Here is a 7,882-nt window from a genome sequence, read left to right on the forward strand (position 1 = left end):
AATAGCTTGTTCTATTTCTTTTTCTGAAATGGGACTATTTAAGTAATTGACTTCCTCCTCTGTTAATCTAGGAAGCCTATATTTTTGGAGGCAGTCATCCATTTCACTTAAATTATCAAATTTATTGGCATAAAGTTGGGCAAAATAACTCCTCATTATTGCTCTAATTTCCTCTTCATTGGTGGAAAGATCCCCCTTTTCATTTATAAGACTAACAATTGATTTTCCTCTTTCCTTTTTCTGATCAGATTTACCAAAGGCTTATCTATTTTATTTGCTTTTTTCACAAAACCAACTCTTAGTTTTACTTATTAATTCAATTTTTTTTACTTTCAATATTATTGATTTCTCCTTTTAATTTTAGAAATTTCAAGTTTAGTATTTGGTTGGGGGTTTTTAATTTGGTCGTTTTCTAGCTTTTTAAGTTGCAGGCCCAATTCATTGATCTTCTCTTTCTCTGTTTTATTCAAGTAAGCCTCTCAAAATATAAAATTTCCCCTTATTACCACTTTAGCTGCATCCCACAAATTTTGGTATGATGTCTCATCATTGTCATTATCTTGGGTGAAATTATTAATAGTTTCTATAATTTGCTGCTTCACCCAATCATTCTTTAAGATGAGATTATTTAATTTCCAATTACTTTTTGGTCTATTTTCCATTAACTTCTTGTTGAATATGGTTTTTATAGCATTGTGATCTGAGAAGAAAGCATTTACTAGTTCTGCCTTCCTGCATTTAATTTTGAGATCTTTATGCCCTAATATATGGTCAATTTTTGTATAGGTTCCATGTACTGCTGAAAAGAAAGTATAATCCTTCCTATCACCATTCAGTTTTCTCCAAAGATCTATCATACCTAATTTTTCTAATGTTCTATTTACCTCCGTAAATTCTTTCTTATTTGTTTTGTGGTTTGATTTATCTAGTTCTGAGAGTGCAATGTTGAGATCTCCCACTATTATAGTTTTGCTGTCTATTTCTTCTTGCAACTCTCTTAACTTCTCCTTTAGGAAGTTAGATGCTATATTACTTGGTGCATATATATTTAATATTGATATGGCTTCATTGTCTATGCTACCTGTTAGCAGGATATAGTTTGCTTCCTTATCTCTTTTAATTAGATCAATTTCTGCTTTTGGTTGGTCTGAGATAAGAATGGCCACCCCTGCTTTTTTGCCTTTACCTGAAGCATAATAGATTCTGTTTCAGCCTTTTACCTTTACTCTGTAAGTATCTCCCTGCTTTAAATGTGTTTCCTGTAAGCAACATATTGTAGGGTTCTGACTTTTGATCCAATCTACTATCTGCCCCTGCTTAATAGGAGAGTTCATCCCATTCACATTTACAGTTAAGGTTACTAATTCTGTATTTCCTGCCATCTTATTATCTCCAGATTATACTTCCCCCCCCCCCCCCTTGTCCCACCTGAACCCTTTCCCCAATATTAAACTTGTGGGCCCCACTTGTGTCACACAGCCCTCCCTTTTTAGTGTCCCTCCCCCCTCCTTCCAAGTCCCTTCCCTTTTCTTGTGCCCTTCCCTTATTCCCTTTTTAATTTTCCCTTTTCCTCTCTCCCCTTTTAATGAGGTGAGAGAGAATTCTCTGAAAAACAAATATGTTAATTATTTCCTCTTTGAGCCTACTCTGATGTAGTAAATTTTCTTTGCTTGTTCCTGAGATGTATTTTCCCTCTTTTCATCTCCCCTTTACCTGTTTTCTGATACTATCACTTCCCTTTCTACTTCCCTTTTTTATATTTGTAAAATCAAATTATACATGTGGACTTTCTGTATATCCACAACAGAAATACTGTTCTCAAGAGTTCCTTTTACCTTTTTATGCTTCTCTTGAGTCTTGTGGATATTATTTAAGTCTGGTTTTTTTCTTAGAAACAAATGGAATTCCTCTGTTTCATTAAATGCCCATCTTCTTCCATGGAAGAAAATGCTAAACTTAGCTGAGAAGTTTATTCCTGGCTACATTCCAAGTTCTCTTGTCTTTTGGACTATCAGATCCCAGGCCCTTTGATCCTTTAATGTGGATGCAGCCAGGTCTTGATTGATCCTTATTTACGTACCTCAATATTTGAATTGTTTTTTTTTTTTTCCTGGCTGCTTGCATTATTTTTTTCTTTAGTTTGATAGTTTTGCAGCTTAGCCACAATATTTCGTGGAGGTTTTTTTTTTTTTGGGGGGGGGTGGTCTTTTTCAGAAAGTGTTCAATGAATTCTTTCAATGCCTATTTTCCCTTCTGTTTCTATTATCTCTGGACAATTCTCTTTGATGATTTCCTGTAAAATAAAATCTAGACTCTTTTTTTCATCATAACTTTCAGGAAGTTCAATGATCCTCAAATTATCTCTCCTAGATCTGTTTTCCAGGTCTAGAGATTTTCCCAATAAATATTTGACGTTATTCTTCAGCTTTTCCTTTTTGTTTTATTTTGTTTGAATGATTCTTAATAAATCATTCATTTCTATTTGTTCAGTCCTAATTTTCAATGAGTTATTGTCTTCATTCACTTTTTTAAAAATTTCTTTTTGTATATGACTAAATGAGTTTTTAAATGAATTATTTTGCTCTGTGGAATTTTTTTCCATTTCACTAATTTTTTTTTTTTAGCGAGTTATTTTCTTTTTCCAATTCACAAATCCTACTTTCTTGAGAATTCTTTATCTTTTCCAATTCAGAAATCCTACTTTCCTGTGATTTTTAAACTTTTTCCAATTCACAAATTTTGTTTCCCTGCATTTCCTGTGAATTCTTTATCTTTTCCAATTCAAATTTCAGGACATTGTTACTCTCTAACATAGCTTCTCTTTCCTTTGCTCATTTATCTTCTAACTCTTTTTCCAGGTCTTTAATATTCTCTTCTAGAAGAGAGTTATGTGATGGGGGCCAGGTAACATTCCCCTTCAGGGCATTATATGGAGACTGTCTGCTGTTAGCCTCCTCGGGTTAGAGATCAGTTCTTTTTCTATACAGAAGCTGTCAATCATTCTCTTCAATTTCTTACTCATTTTTTATAATTTGAGGGGTCTGCTTTCTGATTAAGGGGTTCCCAGCTTCCTCTACAGAACAGAGATATGAAAGGCCACTATCTTGTGAACCAGATGGAAAAGGTATGAGGGTGCTGTGGAAGAGAGTTCCCTCCTCCTCCTCTGGAAGTGGTTCAGAGCTGGCTTTAGGTGTGCCTAGTAAAGGACCCCCGTTTTGTAGCCTAGCAACTGCCCTAAGGCTAGAGGCTGAACAGTGAAAGGGTCACAATCCCAGGCCAAAGCCCCCCCTTTTTTGCAGGATAAAAAATAAATCCACCTAAATCCTCAGCATTTTTATATATTACCAACACAATCCAACAGCAAGAGATACAAAGAGAAATTCCATTCAAAATAACGGTTGATAGTATAAAATATTTGGGAATATATCTGCCAAAGGAGAGTCAGGAATTATATGAGCAATATTACAAAACACTTGCCACAAAAATAAAGTCAGATTTAAATAATTGGAAAGACATTCAGTGCTCTTGGATAGGCCGAGCGAATATAATTAAGATGACAATACTCCCTAAACTAATCTACTTATTTAGTGCTATACCAATCAGACTTCCAAGAAACTATTTTAATGACCTAGAAAAAATAACAACAGAATTTATATGGAACAACAAAAAGTCGAGAATTTCAAGGGAAGTAATGAAAAAAAAAATTAAGTGAAGGTGGTCTAGCTGTACCTGATCTAGAACTGTATTATAAAGCAACAGTAACCAAAACCATTTGGTATTGGCTAAGAAATAGACTAGTTGATCAGTGGCATAGGTTAGGTTCACAGGGCAAGATAGTGAATAAAAATAGCAATTTAGTGTTTGACAAACCCAAAGATCCCAAATTTTGGGATAAGAATTCATTATTTGACAAAAACTAGTGGGAAAACTGTAAATTAGTATGGCAGAAACTAGGCATGGACCCACATTTAACACCACATACTAAGATAAGATTAAAATGGGTCCAAGATTTAGGCATAAGGAACGAGATAATAAATATATTGGAGGAACATGGGATGTTTTACCTCTCAGACTTGTGAAGGAGGAAGGAGTTTGTGTCCAAGGGAGAACTAGAGACCATTATTGATCACAAAATAGAACATTTTCATTACACCAAATTAAAAAGTTTCTGCACAAACAAAACTAATGCAAACAAGATTAGAAGGGAAGTAACAAATTGGGAAAACATTTTTACAGTTAAAGGTTCTGATAAAGGCCTCATCTTCAAAATATACAGAGAATTGACTTTAATTTATAAGAAATCAAGCCATTTTCCAATTGATAAATGGTCAAAGGATATGAACAGACTATTTTCAGATGATGAAATTAAAACTATTTCCACTCATATGAAAGAGTGTTCCAAATCATTATTGATCAGAGAAATGCAAATTAAGACAACTCTGAGATATCATTACACACCTGTCAGATTGGCTAAGATGACAGGAATAAATTACGCTGAATGTTGGAGGGGCTGTGGGAAAACTGGGACACTGATGCATTGTTGGTGGAGTTGTGAAAGAATCCAACCATTCTGGAGAGAGCAATCTGGAATTATGCCCAAAAAGTTATAAAAATGTGCATACCCTTTGACCCAACCATACTACTACTGGGCTTATATCCCAAGGAAATACTAAAGAAGGGAAAGGGACCTGCATGTGCCAAAATGTTTGTGGCAGCCCTTTTCTTAGTGGCTAGAAGCTGGAAGATGAATGGATGTCCATCAATTGGAGAATGGTTGGGTAAATTATGGTATATGAATGTTATGGAATATTATTGTTCTGTAAGAAATGACCAACAGGAGAAATACAGAGAGCCTTGGAGAGACTTACATCAACTGATGCTGAGTAAAACGAGCAGAACCGGAAGATCATTATACACTTCAACAATGATACTGTATGAGGATGTATTCTGATGGAAGTGGATATCTTCAACATAGAGAAGAGCTAATCCAATTCCAATTGATCAATGATGGACAGAATCAGCTACATCCAGAAAAGGAACACTGGGAAATGAGTGTAAACTGTTAATTTTACCTTCTGAATCCAATTTTTCTTGTGTAACAAGAGAACTGTATAGATCTGCACACATATATTGTATCTAGGAAATACTTTAACATGTTTAACATGTATATGACTACCTGCCATCTAGGGGAGGGGGTGGAGGGAGGGATGGGAAAAGTTGTAATAGAAGTGAGTGCAAGGAACAATGGTGTAAAATTTACCCATGACTTTATTCTGTCAATAAAAAGCTATTAAAAAAAAAAAAGAATTTAGCTGCTGCACCACTTGGTGCATATATGTTTAATATTGATTCTGCTTCATTATTGATGCTACCCTTTAGCAGGATATAATGCCCTTTCTTATCTCTTTTAATTAGATCAATTTTTATTTTTGCTAGATCTGAAATGAGGATGGCTACCCCTGCTTTTTTGGCTTTGCTTGAAGCATAGTAGATTCTGCTCCACCCTTTTACTTTTAGTTTGAATGTATCACCCTGTTTCAGGTGTATTTCTTGTAAACAACATACAGTAGGATTCTGACTTTTAATCCAGTCTGCTAACTGCTTCCTCTTTATGAGGGGGTTTACCCCATTCACATTTATGGTTAGAATGACTAATTCTATATTGCTTGCCATCCTGTTAACCCCTTTCTCCTTTCCTTACCTCTTACCCCCCCTACCCAGTATTAACCTTGTGAACACCACTTGCTTTTCACAGCCCTCCCTTTTTAGTTTCCCTCCCCCACCTTAAAGTTCCTCCCCTTATTTTACCCCTTTTCCTAACAATTTCTGTATTCCCTTTGCCTTAGCTTACTCCTTCCCTCTCACTTTTCAATGAAGTGGAAGAAGTTTCACCATAAATCGAATATGTCTATTGATACACCCTATGTTCATCTCCCTCCTTTCTTTCTCTCAGATATAATAGTTTATCTTTGCCTCTTCATGAGATATAGTACCACCACTTTACACTTTTTTATGATATAATTTCCTTTCTACCTCTAGTTTCTAGGACAAATTATACATGTGTTCTTTACATATCTTTATGGCAGAAATATTGTTCTCAAGATTTCTTTTTACCTTTTTAGAAATCTCTTGAGTTTTGTATTTGAAGATCAAACATTTCATGTAGGTCTGGTTTTTTCATCAAGAATAGATGGAATTCATTTATTTCGTTAAATGTCCATCTTCTTCCCTGGAAAAGGATGCTCATTTTTGCTGGGTAAGTTATTCTTGGCTGCGTACCAAATTCCTTAGCCTTTTGGAATATCTTGTTCCAGGCCCTTCCTTCTTTTAATGTGGACTCTGCTAGATCCTAGGTTATCCTTATTGTGGCTCCTCCTTATCTGAGTTGCTTTTTTCTAGCAGCTTCCAATATTTTTTTCTTTGTCTGATAGTTCTTGAACTTGGCCACTATATTTCTTGGCATTTTGATTTTAGGATCCCTTTCAGTAGGTGACCGATGAATTTTTTCAATGTCTATTTTACCCTCTGTTTCCAAAATATCTGGGCAATTCTCTTTGATAATTTCCTCGAAAATAGTGTCCAAGCTCTTTTTTTCCTCACATTTTTCAGGGAGTCCAATTATTCTCAAATTGTCTCTCCTGGATCTGTTTTCCAGGTCTGTTGTCTTTCTAATAAGGTACTTGACATTTTTTCAATTGTTTCATTTCTCTGGTTTTGCTTGACTATTTCTTGGTTTCTTGATTCATTCATTTCTACTTGTTCGAGTCTAATTTTTAATGATGTATTTTCTTCACTCACTTTTTAAATATCTTTTTGTAATTGCCCAATTGTGTTTTTAAGTGAGTTTTTTCCTTCTATGGAATTTTTTTCCATTTTATCCATTTTATTTTTTAGAGAGCTGTTTTCTTTATCCAGCTCACTAATCCTATTTTCCTTGGTGTTGTTTACCATTTCTAATTCACTAATTTTATTTCTCAATGATTTGTTTTCTTTATCCACTCTGTCTTTAAATGCATGGAATGACTTCTCCAGGCTCTCTTGCCAAGCTTCCCTTTCCTTTTTCCATTTCTCTTCTAGCTCTCTTGTGAGAGCCTTTTTGATTTCCTCTATGAGATTCTTTTGTATTGAGGAGCAGATTATATCCTCCTTAGGGGATTCCTCTGGGGACAGTCTGTTTTTAGTCTCCTCAGTATTTGAAGCCTGCTCTCTCTCCATACAGAAGCTGTCAATGGTTAGAGCCCTTTTGAATTTTTTCTTCATTTTGTCAGAGCAGGAATTTAAGAAAACAATTTGACAAGAGAAACAATTGGTCTGTTTTTTGGGGGATGGGCCTGGATGGTGTTAATGGGCTTCTTCTACAGACTGGGGGGGGAGGGCAGCAGCAAGCCACTAACATGACAGTGATGGCTGTGCTGCGTCTGCGCTCTGAGCCTCTGAGAACTCACTGAGTCACTCTGGGTGAGGGTGGGGGTGGCCGGTTTCGAAAGATGCTAGCTTTTCTGGATTTTATTCTTCACCTAGGGGTTTACACCCTCTCCACTGCTCCTGGCTTGCTGCCAAGATGAAATATCCACACTGGGGTAATAGTCTTTTTGCAGAAATGGCAGAGATAGTACCTCTCCCCCCTCTGGTCTGAGCTGTGTGAGCTGCCTGTCTCGCCCTGGCTTGCCTGCCCTCAGTCTGTATCCAGTCTGTTTGCCCCTCCCCCGAGCAAACACAGACTTTCTCTGGCGAATTTCAAGGATGTCTTCAATTGGTGATTATTTGTGGGTTTCTTTTCTGGTCAAGCATTAATTCCGAGGCTTGTCATGAATTAAGTCCTGAGAGAAAACACAGAGCTCAAGCAGCTGTCTGCCTCCACACCACCATCTTGGCCAGAAGT

This window comes from Sminthopsis crassicaudata, chromosome 6 (assembly GCF_048593235.1).
Source record: "Sminthopsis crassicaudata isolate SCR6 chromosome 6, ASM4859323v1, whole genome shotgun sequence".
NCBI classification, from domain to species: domain Eukaryota; kingdom Metazoa; phylum Chordata; class Mammalia; order Dasyuromorphia; family Dasyuridae; genus Sminthopsis; species Sminthopsis crassicaudata.